We start from the raw sequence: 16,719 nt of genomic DNA on the forward strand, positions 1-16,719 counted from the left end.
GGAAAGGCTTGATTGTTTTTATCTGAGTAAGAGTTGATTACAAACTGTCCCTTGTATTCAAAACAAGTTTTATGCCCTTGTATATAGATGTTCATGTCTATCCAATACCATTATCAGGATATGTTTATAACTCTACTTCACATTGTCAGTTCAATTGTCAATTCAATCAAAATTGGAAAGATATCATTGTTTCAAATGTCATATAACAGAAGCATCTTCATACTGGGGAAAGGTATTCAGAATTCAAAGATATTCATGTAAATGAAATTATTCCGATGCAGTTTGATGTCTGATATTTTTGGACGATATATAAATACATAACAATATAACTTTATAACTTAAGAGGTGATATTTTAATCATGATATTTTAATTCAGGCAATGCTCAGCGAAAGGATGAAGTTGATATGGCTAAGGAACAAAGTATGTGGCTTTTGTCTTCTCAATAGTTAGCTGGAGGAAATTATAACACTGGCACCCTGACAAATTTGAAACTTGAGGGATAGCTGTTTACCCAACAGTGTACATGTGGAACCTGTCATTGTGATTTTGGATTACGTCACTGTAGGACAATATATAGATGAGAAATAGAAAAGGTGGATATGTGAGGAACTGCAGAAGTCATAGAGCAGAAAGGAAGGCAATGGAATAACGATATTGTCACTGAACTAGTAATCCAGAGATCCAAGACAATACTCTGGGGATCCAGGTTTGAATCCCACCACGGCAGATGGTGAAATTTGAAATCAGTAAAAATCTGGAATTAAACGTTTAATGATGACTGTGAAACCATTTGTTAAAAAAAACCCCATCTGGTTCACTACCTTCCTTTAGGGAAGGAAATCTGTCATCCTTATCTGGTCTACTTTACATGGGCAATAAATGTTGGCCCAGCTAGTAATGTCCCCATTCAACAAAAGAGTTTTTAAAAAAAATTGGGAAAAAGAAGGCAATTTTCTGGCTATGACTAGATTGAACAGAACAGAACCAGCTACACACAGATCTATTGAGCTGGACAACAGAGGATAGTTAGAGTAAGGGGAAGAGACATCAAAGCAAAAAGTGAAACGGTATTGGCCCATCGAGTCTGCACCGATAAAACTACACTAATCCCACTTTTCAGCATTTTGCCCATAGTCCCAAAATTTATGATATTTCAAGTGCTTATCCAGGTACTTTTTAAAGATTGTGACATTTCCCATTTCTACTCCTTCCCAGCAGTGGATTCCAGACTCCCACCACCCTCTAAGTGAAAAACATTTCCCTCAAGTCCCCTCTAAACCTCCTAAACTTTGTAATTACGACCCTTCAACTAAGGAGAACAGCTGCTTCCTATTCACCCTATCCATATCAATCATAATCTTACACCTCAATCAGGTCACCCCTTCAGCCTCCTTTGCTCTAACAAGAACAACCCAAGCCTATTCAACCTTTCTCCATAGCTTAGATCCTTCATCCCAGGCAACATCCTGCTAAATCTCCTCTGCACCCTCTCCAGTGCAAGCACATCCTTCCTACAGTGAGTTGCCCAGAACTGCACGCAGTATTCCAGCTGTGGCTTAACCAAAGTTTTGTACATCTCTGGCATATCCTGCCTACTCTTATAATCTATGCCACGACTGTCCTATATGCATTCTTTACCATCCTATTAACCTGTCCTGTCACCTTCAGGGACAAGCACCCCTTGGCCCCTCCATCCCTCTGAGCTTCCTTGTGTCCTGCATTCATTGACTACTCACTTGTCCTGTTATTCCTTCAGAGTGCATCACTTCAAACTTTTCAGGGTTAAATTTCAACCACCATGGATCTACCGATCTGACCAACTCGTATATATGTTCCTGCATCCAAAGACAGTCTTCCTCACTATTTACCACTTGCCAATCTTCATGTCATCCACAAACTTACTTATCATCCCCCCACATCCTCAAATATATTGTTTATATATACAAAACAATAAGGAACCTGGTACAGATCCCTGTGATACACTGCTGAACATTGGCCTCCAGTCACACAAACAATCTTCAACCACCACCCTCTGTTTCCTACCACTAAGCCAGTTTTGGATCCAACTTGTAGTGTTACAGTCATAGCTAAGGTGTAGAGAAAGATCAACTTAATGCGTCTTAGGTCCATTCAAAAGTCTGATGGTTGCCAGGGGGGAGATGTTCTTGAGTTAGTTGGTATGTGACCTCAGACTTCTGTATCTTTTTCCTGACAGAAGACGATGGAAGAGAGTTTCCCTACCACTGATTTGAAACTCACTGATCTGAATCCTTGGTTCTTCACTACCACCCTTCTTGAAAATGGAACCATATTAGCTGTCCTCTGGCACCACCCCTGTGGCCAGAGAGGTATTAAAAATTTGGGTCAGAGCCTCTGCAATGTCTTCCCTTGTCTCCTACGGCAGCCTTTCAAATTCAAATTCAAATTTCAATCTCAAAGGCCACAGACAGTTTGAGAAGGAAAAGAGGGAATAAGATACCTCTTTCACAATCACAAATCTAATTTGTGACTTTGATAGGAGCTTTTTTGATACTTTAGCGTAGTCAAAAATCTAGTCAGAGAGGTTCAACTTTGGCTTTCTAGGGAAAATGGGTATGATTTGGATAAGACAACACATTCAAGGATTTTGGAGAGGAAAGGAAGGTTGGCTATGGTGCAAAGGTTTGCACAGATGGAGGGCTGGTGGATGGGTTTTCTGATGAGAGGGAAGGGGAGGGTGAACAGCACCTGAAGTGAAGGAACCATTAACAATGCAGAAACAATCTACTGCAGGAGCTGGAAATCTGAATTCATAACAGAAAATGCTGGAAATACTTAGTTTAACACATCTTTGATTAAAATTACCCCGGATTTACAATGAGATAGAAAGGATGACAGAACCTTCTAATGTCCTGGAATCCACTTTCTATTTCTTTCTCCAGGGAGGTCAGCAGTTGGACGAAAGATGCCACATCAAAACTTTCTTCCAGATTGTCTTGAACAAGGTGTGGAAATTTGTAAAGCTTGTGAAATCCTTAATTGAAATTTCTTCAATTTACACCTTACATTTTGCTTCAAACGCAAAAAATTTGCTAGCCATCTGGTTTATATATTGATTTTCTCCCTAAACACCCATTTGAATTTTGCTTAGCATCTGAAAGCAATTCAAAGGTCTCGGCTAATGTCTGGGGACATACAGTATAATCCTACCATGGCAGTAGGTGGAATTTAAATTCAATTAAAATAAAAAAATCTGGAATTGAGAGCCAATCTCGGTAATGGCAATTATAAAACTATGATCACTTATCATTAAAAACTCATCTGGTTCACTGAAGTCCTTAAGGGAAGGAAATCTGCCATCCCCACTTGGTCTGGCCAATATGTGACTCCAGGTGCACAGTAAAATGGTTGACTCTTAACTACCATCTGACATGGCCTAGCGTACCCACGCAATATAAAGGCTATTAGGGATGGGCAACAAATGCTGGCCTTGCCAGTGACACCCATGTCTCTTGAAAGAATAGTTCAGGTTAACCATGTTCAACAAGAAAACTTAATTTTGAGTTGAGACTTGAAGAATCTTTCCAAGGTTCTGCCTCTTCAGAGCCAATGAGCCTCCAAATGATAAAGAACATCTTCATACCATGAGTGAAATTCTATTAGAAATTCTTAGAGAGTACAGTTGTTGACTTCATGCACTCACATGTAGTTGACAATATGAACAGCCTTTTTCATTACATTACTGAAGTCTTCAGAGACGTTTGATGACATGTTTTCACGATGAAGGATACAGTGGTAGCTTAATACATTGGCTTTATTTAAAACTTTCTTAAGAGAAGCAAACCAGACTTTGCACTGAGAATGGAAGGGCACCCGTCAGTATGCACAGCTACAATTTTCACACAGTAGAGTATTTCAAATAGTGTCTTCGCAGTTTGCAAGTGATCTATTTGATTTTGGCCTTTCATTTGTGCTGTTGTTAAAAAAATTTTCTTTGATAAATCATTCTATTGAACAATGTCTAAAAGAAAATTAATTGTGATGCTGACGGTAGCTCTAGAGTCCAGATCCAAGCTAAAACATTGGAACTCTCTAAGTACATCAATTATTGATAGGATGCAGAGCTGGGCTGAAAAGTGGCAGATGGAGTTTAACCCTGATAAGTGCGAGGTGATACATTTTGGTAGGACAAACTTGGATGCAGATTACAGGGTCAATGGCAGGGTTCTAAGGAATGTGGAGGAACAGAGAGATCTTGGGGTTCATATCCACAGATCTCTGAAGGTTGCCACTCAAGTGGATAGAGCGTGAAGAAGGCTTATGGTGTGTTAGCGTTTATTAACAGGGGGTTTGAGTTTAAGAGTCATGGGGTTATACTGCAACTATACCAGACCTTGGTGAGACCACATTTGGAATATTGTGTTCAGTTCTGGTCACCTCACTATAACAAGGATGTGGAACCACTGGAGAGAGTGCAGAGGAGATTTAACAGGATGCTGCCTGGTTTAGAGGGTAGGTCTAATGAGGAAAGGTTGAGGGAGCTGGGTCTTTTCTTTTTAAATTGGAGGACGATGAGAGGTATCTTAATAGAAGTTTATAAAATGATGAGCGGGGATAGATAGAGTGGCTGTGCAGAGAGAATTTCCTCTGGTGGATGTAACTGTTACAAGGGGGCATACCTGTAAGGTTCATGGTGGGAGATATAGGAGGGATGTCCAAGGTAGATTCTTTACTCCGGGAGTGGTTGGGGTGTGGAATGGACTGCCTACTGTGAAAGTGGAGTCGGACACTTTAGGAACTTTCAGATGGTTATTGGATTGGCACATGGGACAGACCAGAATGATAGGGAGTGGGATAGCATGATCTTGGGTTCGGACATAGCTCGTTACAACATTGAGGGCCGAAGGGCCAGTACTGTGCTGTACTGTTCTATGTTTTATGTTCTATTATAGAAAATGAGTCGTCTGAAAGATCAAATGATCTTCTTGTACAGGTCATGTCAGACAACTGCAAATTTTCGATCTCTTGGATAATTTGTTTGCTGTTTGGGGATTTGGAAAATAATGTGTCACAAACTGTTAAAATATATTATTTAATTCATCCCCCCATCATGAAACAGTTTCATTGTGCAAGCTAAAATCTCAGCAACTACGTAAGATGCTTCAGTAATAAGGCAACTTCTGGTCACAACTCATAACAATGTTTTTCGTTCAGGTTATGCTCCTTTCCTCGGTGATTTATCTTCGCTCTTTCTAGATTTCAAAGGAAAGTTGTTAGACAAGTCAGAATGTACAGTACTTTGATGCCTATTCAAGTTGTACCATTTCAGAAAGTTCACTATATTGCAGTTGCATGAAGAAAATATCTGGCTCCAATTTTTCTTGAAAAGTCCTGTGCTCATCCTGAATTTGTGGCTTTGGAACTTGTTCTGGTCTGGGGGTGTGCAGGTAATCCTGCGCACTGTATAATTTAGCCTAATCTACTTGGGAAGTGGTGGTGGCTGGGGTGAATGAAATGTCATATCAATATCATGGGCGTGTAATACAGCAGTCATGACTCATTTTAGTGCCCTCCCCTGAGGCAAGTTTTAAGTTAGGAGGGGAGTCATTTAATCGGACAGGAGTGCGGCAAGTGGGCGCCCCATTATCCCAATTAAGTCCACAGCAGCTAGGATAGTTTGTTGACAGCCTATTCACCCTGCAGCCAACTGAGGTCTTTAAGGGACAATTAATGCCCATTTAAATGTTATAAATTTTATTTATTTATTTGTCACAAGTAGGTTAACATTCACAAAGCAATGAAGTTCCTGTGAAAATCCCCTAGTCACCACACTCCAGTGCCTGTTCGGATATACTGAGGGAGAATTTAGCATGGACAATTTATTTAGCCTGCACATTTTTGGACTGTGGGAGGAAACTGGAGTATCCAGTGGTGCACTAAAAGAGTTGAGTCGATGGTTAAAAAGAAAAAGGAGGCTTATGTTAGGATGAGATTGGAGGGCTCAGATAGTGCACTAGAAAGCTTTAGATTGGCTAGGAGGGAGTTGAAGAGTGAGTTGAGAAGGGCTAAAAGAGGACATGAGAAGACTTTGGCTGATAGGATTAAGGAGAATCCTAAGGCGTTCTATAGGTATGTCAAGAACAGAAGGTTGGTCAGGGCAAGATTAGGGCCAGTTACAGACAGCAGGGGGAAGTTGTGTGTGGAACCGGAGGAGATTGGAGAAGTATTGAACCAATATTTCTCTTCGGTGTTCACGCAGGGGGACATGAATATAGCTGAGGAGGACATTGGGTTGCAGGGGTGTAAAATAGACAGTATTACGGTTGATAAAGAGGATGTGCTGGAAATTCTTGAGGGGCTGAAAATAGATAAGTCCCCTGGTCCGGATGGGATCTACCCTAGGATTCTCTGGGAGGCTAGAGAGGTGATTGCAGAGCCTCTGGCTCAGATCTTCAGGTCGTCATTGGTCTCTGGTGTAGTCCCGGAGGATTGGAGGATAGCGAATGTTGTCCCATTGTTTAAGAAGGGGAACAGAGACTTTGCCGGGAATTATAGACCGGTGAGTCTTACTTCTGTTGTGGGCAAGGTTTTAGAAAAAATTATTAGGGATAGGATTTATAGTTATTTGGAGTGTAATGAATTGATTAGAAATAGTCAACATGGTTTTGTAGCGGGTAGGTCGTGCCTTACTAACCTTATTGAGTTTTTTGAGAAGGTGACCAAAGAGGTGGATGGGGGTAAGGCAGTTGACGTGGTATACATGGATTTTAGTAAGGCGTTCGATAAGGTTCACCATGGTAGGCTTCTGCAGAAAATGCAGATGTATGGGATTGTGGGTAATCTAGGAAGTTGGATCAGGAATTGGCTATCAGATAGGAGACAGAGGGTGGTGGTGGATGGTAAATATTCATCATGGAGTACAGTTACGAGTGGTGTGCCTCAGGGATCTGTTTTGGGGCCACTGTTGATTGTAATTTTTATTAATGATCTGGATGAGGGTATAGTTGGGTGGATTAGTAAATTTGCTGATGACACCAAAATTGGAGGTGTGGTAGATTGTGAGGAAGGGTGTCATAGTCTGCAGGGAGACTTAGATAGGTTGCAGAGCTGGGCCGAGAGGTGGCGGATGGAATTTAATGCGGAGAAGTGTGAGGTAATTCACTTTGGTAGGAGCAACAGATGTGTCGAGTATAGGGCTAACGGGAGGACTTTGAATAGTGTGGATGAACAGAGGGATCTAGGTGTGTGTGTACATAGATCCCTGAAAGTTGGGAATCAAGTAGATAAGGTTGTTAAGAAGGCATACGGTGTCTTGGCGTTTATTGGTAGGGGGATTGAATTTAGGAGTCGCAGTGTAATGTTGCAACTGTACACTACTCTAGTGCGGCCGCACTTGGAGTACTGTGTGCAGTTCTGGTCCCCGCATTACAAGAAGGATGTGGAGGCGTTGGAGAGGGTGCAGAGGAGGTTTACTAGGATGGTGCCTGGTATGGTGGGGAGGTCCTATGAGGAGAGACTGAGGGATTTAGGGTTGTTTTCGTTGGAAAGAAGGCGGCTAAGAGGGGATCTTATTGAAACATATAAGATGATTAGAGGTTTAGATAGGGTGGATAGTGATAGCCTTTTTCCTCGGATGGAGAAAGCTAGCACGAGGGGGCATGGCTTTAAATTAAGGGGGGGTAGCTACAGGACGGATGTCAGGGGTAGGTTCTTTACCCAGCGGGTGGTGAAGGATTGGAATGCCCTGCCTGCTGCAGTTGTAAATGCGTCTAGTTTGGGGGCGTTTAAGAGATCTCTGGATAGGTTTATGGACGAAAAGGGATTGGTATAGGCTAGTGGGTCATTGTTTTTGTAACTGGTCGGCGCAACATCGTGGGCCGAAGGGCCTGTTCTGCGCTGTAATGTTCTATGTTCTATGTTCTATGTTCTATCCGGAGGAAGTAAGCGCAAATACAAAAAAAATGTGCAAACTCCACACAGACAGTGGCCCAACCTGGGAATTGAACCCAGGTCCCTGGTGCTGTGAGGCAGTAGTGCTAACTGCTGTGACACTGTGCTGCCCCAAATGTCTTATCCTACCACTGTGGGTATTCAACCAGCAATGGGTGAGGTTGTCACTATCCAGGGACAATGGAAGCAAACCCTGCTGTGTTTGCTGGTGGGTTCCCTGGGGTGGGTGTCTTTCATTGTTCAGACACTCAGTGTCTGAACAAGGGTCCCAACACTGGGAAGGGTTGGGGCCAACCTTGCCCCGTTTTCTGACCACCTCAGCCACGAACCTCCTCCCTCCACAACCATTCAGGCCACCCTCACTCACCTGTGGCCTGGCTGCTCCGCTGATCCTGGGCCTCTGGTGGGTGCATTGTGGCAGTTATCACTGCTCCTCCGGTGATTCTGACAGCCATGAGGAACTGCCAGTCTATGATTTGTTGGCAGCTCTCAGGTGGTTTGATCTCTAGCCCCAGGGTCCTTGATTCCAGGGAAATCCCACTGCTGGCCATTAAAGTGCCTAAGCTCCAAATTCATTGAGCTGAAACTAATAAAAGTATCAGTTTCCATGAATTATTTCTCCTCACCTCAGTTCCAAAAGGTTCACCCCTTATCCTCAAACTATGACCCTTATAAGCCTTATAAAAAGCAGAACCCCTGCCCTTCCTGACAGGGAGGCTGACCAGTAGTAAGTCTCCTTTTCCCCATTATGTATGGAATTTGCATAGAGCTGTCGGTAGCTCTGTCGAGGCGAATGAAGCTTATCGTACTGCAAATGACAGAAGCAATCAGGGGATGCATCCTAGATATCAAACTGATGCTCACAATTAATAGCCCCATTGCTAAGGTGGCCAACATTGATTGGACACATTCTCAAAAGTTTCATCATATGACTTTTCAATTCCAATCATTCCACAACCACGGTCCCACCATTGGTTTCCCGACATGTTTATCTTCACTCATGCTGCTTCCCTCACCAAATGGAAAGTGAATTAACATTTTGGTCATCCAATTGGATGATTATCATTTGACTTTTCTTCTCCCAATCTCCAGTATGTGTTTTAATTAACAAATCAAAGCATTGGAAGGATGAAAACAACACTGATTTTATGAGTAATGTTATTATGATGAGCAGTACCCAGGAGCTTGACATTTAATTCTGGAACAATCCTAGAGGGTAAGTTAATTCCAGAGCAATCCTAAAGGGTTATTTAATTCCAGAACAATCCAGGAGGGTTATTTAATTCCTGAACAATCCAGGAGGGTTATTTAATTCTGGAACAATCCAGGAGGGTTATTTAATTCCTGAACAATCCAGGAGGGTTATTTAATTCTGGAACAATCCTAGAGAGTAAGTTAATTCTAGAGCAATCCTAGAGGGTTATTTAAATCCAGAACAATTGTGGAGGGTTATTTAATTCTGGAACAATCCAGGAGGGTTATTTAATTCCAAATAATCCTGGGGGGTTATTTAATTCCGCCAAAATCCAGGAGGGGTATTTATTTCTGGAACAATCGTGGAGGGTTATTTAATTCCGGAACAATCCTAGAGGATTATATAATTCGGGAACAATCCAGGAGGGTTATTTAATTCCAGAATAATCCTGGATGTTTATTCAATTCCGGAACAATACAGGAGGGTTATTTAATTCTGGAATAATCCTGAAGGGTAATTTAATTCTGGAATAATCCTGGAGGGTTATTTAATTCCAGAACACTCGTGGTGGGTTATTTAATTCCAGAACAATCCTGGAGGGCTAACATCCAGACTCCTTTCACAAGATGCCAAAAGAAAGATGGTGGAAATCTCAAAGTGCAGAACCTGGCCAATTCCTTCCCTTTTGCAGACACCATCTACATGCTTTGCAAGGCAATTTGCAATGGTGTAAATATATGATACATTTAAATGGCCGTTCCACCATCAATGGCTGCTCCTTTAGTTGTCCATGTCCACATTGTCTGGAACTTCCTCCCTTGGTTCTCCATTTCACCATCTCCCTCCCCAGTTTCCTCATGACCCTTCTTCTAGGCATGCTTTCCCTCCTCTGTTCTCCCTTCTGCATCCACCCCATTTGGTGTTCACTGCTATCCTCCACCTTGCAACGCATTTTTTTGTACATAAAGAGTATTGTACGAATGTCAAATTTGTTATTCAGCGATGATTTATGAATGGCTACAAATACAATGTGGTGACTTTTGAGAATAAGTTTTTTTATGATTTTTTTGTTATCATATAGATTTGATCTCATTTCCAGCTAAGTCATTCAACGTGCCAGATGGGATATCAAAATACTTGAAAGAGTTTGTCTTATCAACATTCACTTGCCCTCACTGACAAGCTCTCACAATGCAGAGGAGAAGCTTGACATAAAAGCAACATATGTAAGATGAGAGTGATCACACTCAGGGGTTCACAATGTTTGACAGGTTGTTGTCACACAAATAAATGAAAATTCACTTCCTTCCAATTATTTGTTCTTCAGTTTTAAATACTGTTTAGAAAATAACACAGCGCTTTCCTTCGAACAGTGAATGTTTTGCTTGTCGGAATTAATGCATGGTGCACATGAAACAAAATTCACAAAATCAAACAGAAGTAGAACAACCTAACCACCTAGCCACGTAACAGAAGATTTCGCGAGTATAGCTAATATTAAGTTTGTTCGTAATGGGACAATGCAGACATGCTAACGGAATGGGGAATGATCACTTTGGGGTGAGTAGGGGTGGGGGATACCAAAGGACAATTATTGCTTTCTCACCCAACTCAGTCATTTCACTTATATCAGAAGAAAATGTTTATATTTTGTTTATGCCAATCCTCTCCATAGTACGGTGACTGGATATATAGGCTATTACGTAAACACAGAATAAGCAATTTCTTGCCCTGCTTATTTTCAAGTTGTAACTTATTCGAGTTCTTCCTCTTGACATTTGACAGCATTATCATCACCAAATTGTCTCGCCGTGGTTCCCATCGACTAGAAGTTAAACCAGACCATTCAGATAAGTATTGTGCCTATCAAAGGTGGGTCAGATCCCGGGAAACCTGTGGTCAGTAACTCACCTCCTGATTTCCCAAAATCTGTCCACTATCCACAAGTCCCAAGTCAGCAGTATGATGGATTACTCTCCACTTTCCTTGATGTGTGCAGTTCATTCAATATTCAAGAAACTCAACACCATCCAGGGCAAAGCCACTGACTTGATTGACATCATATCCACCACTTTAAATATCCATTCCCTCCAACACCAGTGAAATGTGCACCACTGAGAAGATGCACTGCCACAATCTGCAAGACTACTTGAACAGCACCTTCCAAAATTCCAAAACCTCTACTACCTTCTAGGTATAGCAGGCACATGGGAAACATGCCATGACAGCTAGATTCCTCTCCAACTTACGTACTATTCCTGCCTTTTAAAAAAAATCCTGTTCCTGCATCGGCGCTAGTTAAAATCCCGGAACTGACAGCCTTAGGGCACTGTGGGTTTAACTTCACTGGATGGCTGACAGTGGTTCAAGAAACTCGGTTTCGCAAGGGAAATTTGGGGCCAATCTTAAGCCCACTCCCACCGCCCATGGGAATGTTAAATCAAGTTCTGAAAGTTGCAGATCTCACCGTGAGATCGTGATTTCAGACCTTCCTCACCCCTCGCCAGCAATGCATCAGGATTACACTTTAACGTCAGATGTTGACTCCAACCATATTTTCAAACTGCACAGATGTAACATAACATTGGCGCAGTTTACAACAGATTCACCCAGATGTGAACCTGTTGTGGGGATCCCCCAGAGGTATAAAGGTGAATACAGCTCCCGAGGGACAGGAACATAACCAACCACTGGCCTGGCAATGCCCCTTGGCATTGCCCCCTGACACAAGATGGCACTGCCATGTTGGCAGCATGCCCATTCCATCATGGCAGTGCCATCCTGGGAGTGCCAATCTGGTACTGCCAATGAGTGCCAAGTGACCCCATTGGGAGAGGGGGAGGTTCATCTATATGTGGTGATGGGGCGGACATGTAGGTGGGGGACGCCGCCAATGGCCGTTTGTAAGGGGGGGAGGTGGGTGCCATCTCTGACTGTAGGGGGGGCTTGGAAGGGGCAAATGGGGGAGAAGGGGCCAACGATTGTCAACTGGTGGGTGGGAATGAATGCCAGCTCCAATCGATAGAGGGAAGGGTGGGGGGGGAGACCGAGACTCTGAGAAACCTGGGGTAGGCTGGGGGAGGTTTATTGCTGTTCTGATTGGGGCACCCTATAAAGATGGAGTGGGGAGGGTTACAGGAGTGGGGGTGAGGCTGTGAGTTTCAGGCAAAGAATCGGAGGTGGATTTCACTGGCTAGCCCTCTGTCCAATGTTGTGTCCCTTGATTGAGCTCAAAATGTTTGATAATGAGGAACCTTCTGTTGGCTGCTACCAAACCCAGCAGTATTACTGTGTGACCTTTGGGAGCAGTGGGATACACGTGTACCCTCTGTTTAATCCACTAAATTGCAGTAGGTTCAGGCATAATGGACATGAAATGGTTTATTAATGAGCCTAACTGATATCCTGCCATTGGTGGTTGTGAAGCCTGTGTCAGTCTCTTCTGCTCTCTGATTTCATCAGGGGAGGTTTTACTATCAGCAAGGGGCTGATTGTAATATTTAAATCCTATGTTAATGCAGATTTAAATATTATAAGTGAGCCCAGGACTCTATCATCCACGTTCACTTGCCTCAGTGGCCTTGTCAGTGAAAGTACTCACTGGCAAGGATCACATATGATCTCCAACAACCGGAGCACACGGAGAAAACCTACACAGACATGGGGAGAACATGCAAACTCCACACAGACAGTGACCCAAGGCTGGGAATCGAACTAGGGTCCCTGGTGCTATGAGGCAGCAGTGCTAACCATTGTGCCACCATGCCACCCCAAGCAAGCTTAGGCCCTGCCTCCTCCCCCTGCTTGCAGAAAACTGATTTGGTTTCATTTTTTGACAGAGTGAGGCAAGATTCCACTTTTAAATCCTTCAAAAAAAGTATTTGGCATTTAGAGTCATAGAGGTTTACAGCATGGAAACAGGCCCTTCGGCCCAATTTGTCCATGCCGCCCTTTTTTTTAAACCACTAAGCTAGTCCCAATTGTCCAAATTTGGCCCATATCCCTCTATATCCATTTTACCCATGTAACTGTCTAAATGCTTTTGAAAAGACCAAATTATACCCACCTCTGCTATTACCTCTGGCAGTTTGTTCCAGACACTCACCACCTTCTGTGTTGAAAAATTGCCCCTCTAGACACTTCTGTATTCCTCCCCTCTCACCTTAAACCTATGCCTGTAGTTTTAGATTCCTCTACCTTTGGGAAAGGATATTGACTTTTTGATCTATGCCCCATTTTTTTGCTAAGATCGCTCTCAAAGGACAGGAGTAAATGGGTCTTCTTCCAAATAGCACACAGTGACTAGTGGACTGGAGCAAAGATCCCAGCTATTCACTATATATATATAAATGATTTAAATGAGGGAATTAAATATAATATCTCCAAATTTGCAGAATGCACAAAGCATTCTGTGAGAGGATGCAGAGGTGCTGGACAAGCCAAGTGAATGGGAGAATGCATGGCATATGCTGTAAAATGTGGATTAATGTGAGATTATCCAATTTGGTAACAAAAACAAGAAGACAGATTCCTATCTGAATGTTTATAAATTAAGAGAGGGGAATGTACAACGAGACCTGGGTGTCCAAAGCTCTGGGTCAAGTGCCACTCAAGAACTTGACGGCCAAGTAGTTTTGTTCATAATGCAGCCAGATATATTCCACTACATATCACTGGCAGGCAGTTAGAAGGGGGGAACTCCTGGTCAGAAATATGATGGAAAGAAAGTTGGCAGCTCTACTATCACTATTAATAGCTCCAGACTACAATTTATAGCAACCCAGCTAGATAGTCAATATCTTTTCCCAAAGATAGGAGAATCTAAAACCAGAAGACATAGGTTTAAGGTGAGAGGGGAGAGACACAAAAGGGTCCAGAGAGGCAATTTTTTCACACAGAGGGTGGTGAGTGTTTGGAACAAGCTGCCAAAGGTAGTAGTCGAGACAGGCACAATTTTGTCTTTTAAAAAGTGTTTAGACAGTTACACAGGTAAGATGGGTATAAAGGGATATGGGCCAAATGCGGGCACTTGGGACTAGCTTAGGGATTTTAAAAAAAAGGACAGCATAGACAAGTTGGGCCGAAGGGCCTGTTTCCATGCTGTCAACCTCTATAACTCTATGACTCTATAACTTAGACTTTCAAAGTGATCAATGATACACCATGGTAAAGTGAGAAGAGCAAGTGATCTAGAGTTTCTCAGGCAGAGAGAGAACCAATGATCTCCAAGGTGGCTTAAGGTGAACTAATATTGTGGCACCACTGTTAAATTATCTCACTCATCCTGATAAATTTGATAATGCATCTAAATTACATCTATTAGTAATGTTCAAGCTGATCCTAGACAGTAAGCATTAACTGCTTGGTACAAGTGCATTGCAAAGAGTTGACCTTGCCCTAAACATTAGTTAATTGAAATATTATCATGGTACCTCGGGTACTTAAAGCATAAGGTGCTAGGAATTCTATTGAATAGAGGGGGTACATGATCAGGCATGAGCATCAATTAAAGGGTAGTTATTTAGGCTTAACGTTGTGCCACCACCGTGGCACATTCACCCTGATCCAGAGTTTGGAGGTCAAGTGAAAGAAGACATAGCTCATTCCACGGAGGAGGAAAGTTCCTGAAGTCCCCATTGCAAATGGACAGCACAAATCGATTTTGACACTCCATCTGTATTAGGAGGACAATCTGTCATTTGCATGAAAATTGCTGCAGTAATGAACCTTGCACACAATTTGCACAGGCTGTTAGTTCACAAAATACTTTTCAATTAAGTAGGCAATGCAAGGGGCATATGGGACACAGAGGAGCAGGCCTCAGGTTTGAACATTTGATAGTGTGGGACTTCAACACTCAAATCACAATAGCGCTTTAGACCACACCAATTGCACCATCAGCCCAAGGTTGTTTGAACAAAAACACCCATTAGCAGAGGAGATAAAATATTTTCAATTCTGTATGACTGTTTATGAAAATACAAGTGCTGATGGTGTAACAGCTTCTTTAATGACATGTTCACTATCTACACATTTAATTTGGGCTCTCTGATTCCAAATATGGACGGGATTTTCTGGCCACATTTGCCCCAAGTCCGAAAACTCCTGCCCGAGGTCAATGAACCTTTCAATGGTCCATGTTCCACCTTCTACTCACCTGGCGTGAGTGGGATGGGAAAACACCACACCCTTTGTTTCAATTAAAGTTGGAAGACCTCATATTTTCATCAGAATTCATATAACTGTATATTTGCGTGAAGGAATAAAATTCAAGATCACATCAATACCCATTACAGAAAATTAAATAAAGTATTACTGCTGAATTTGTTGAAAGAAAAGCAAGGAAATTTGCCAGTGAAGAGGATAGTTGATCCCAATTATGCTACTAAAAACTCTCCATTTCTTTGTACTTCTCCTCAAAATATCCAGGGTGGAATTCTCCAGCTGTTCACGCTAGCGGGATTCTCCGGACCTGCCGGCAGTGCACTCCCGCATGTGGGTTTCCCACCAGCATGGAGTGACATCAATGGGAATTCCCATTGACAGCAACGGGACCAGAGAATCCAGCCACTAGCAAACAACGTGCCACCTCCTCCGGTGGGAAACACCTGGTTGGGAGACCAGAGAATTTCACCCCAGGGTCAGATTTTGGCCACCAAGCAGGTTGGTTCAAGTTGGGAAGTTTCTTGACTCATTGGACCTTCCTCAGTAGAAAGTGCCCCAAATCGCAAATCGTATTATTCCTGTGTTCTCTGAACTGTATAGGGCCTCAGCTCAGCAACTCCTCAGTTTTAAAATTCCTCTCATCCTCATCCCTACAGAGGCAGGAAAAAGGGGGCAGGGGAAGAGCAAGGGAAGAACATGTGGAGATATCTGCAATCAAGTGAAAGGCAGAATGGATGAAATGACAAAAAAGATGGTGGTGCAAAGCAAAAGGTGATCATAATAGGAGAAATAAAGTAACAAGGAGGTCCAGAGGAGGTGATCTGAAATTATAATCTGAAATTATTGAATTCACTATTGAGTCCAAAAATGCCTCATCAAAACATGAGGCTTTTCCTCAAGTTTAAGTTGAACTTTATTGTAACAAATGTAAGAGACCAAGGTCACAATTGTGGACTAAATGGAGGCATTTCTCAAAGCAGTCACCTAGCTTGAGTTAATGTCTCCAATGCAGAAAAGACAGGATCACAAACAATGAATATATTACATTGGAAACATGGAAATATAAAAAAGGATCAGGAATCAGCCATTTAGCTCTTCAAGCCTGCTCCACCATTCAATATAACCATGGCTGATTGTCTAGATCCATACCCTAATCCCACATTCTCCCCATACTCCTTAATGCTTTTAGGGTCAAGAAATCTATCTATTACCTCCTTAAATATGTTCAGTGATTTGGCCTCAGTTCTGACGAAGGGTCATCCAGACTCAAAGAATTAGCTCTACTCTCTCTCCACAATTGCTGTCAGATCTGCTGAGATTTTCCAGCATTTTCTGTTTTTGCTTCAAAATCCAGCATGTGTAGTATCCCGCTTTTATTTTTGCGTTTAACTCATTGATACCTGTGGGACCCCACTAGCCACCGCCTCTC

This window comes from Carcharhinus amblyrhynchos, chromosome 1, assembly GCF_965287045.1.
Source record: "Carcharhinus amblyrhynchos chromosome 1, sCarAmb.v2.hapA, whole genome shotgun sequence".
Classification (NCBI taxonomy): Eukaryota; Metazoa; Chordata; class Chondrichthyes; order Carcharhiniformes; family Carcharhinidae; genus Carcharhinus; species Carcharhinus amblyrhynchos.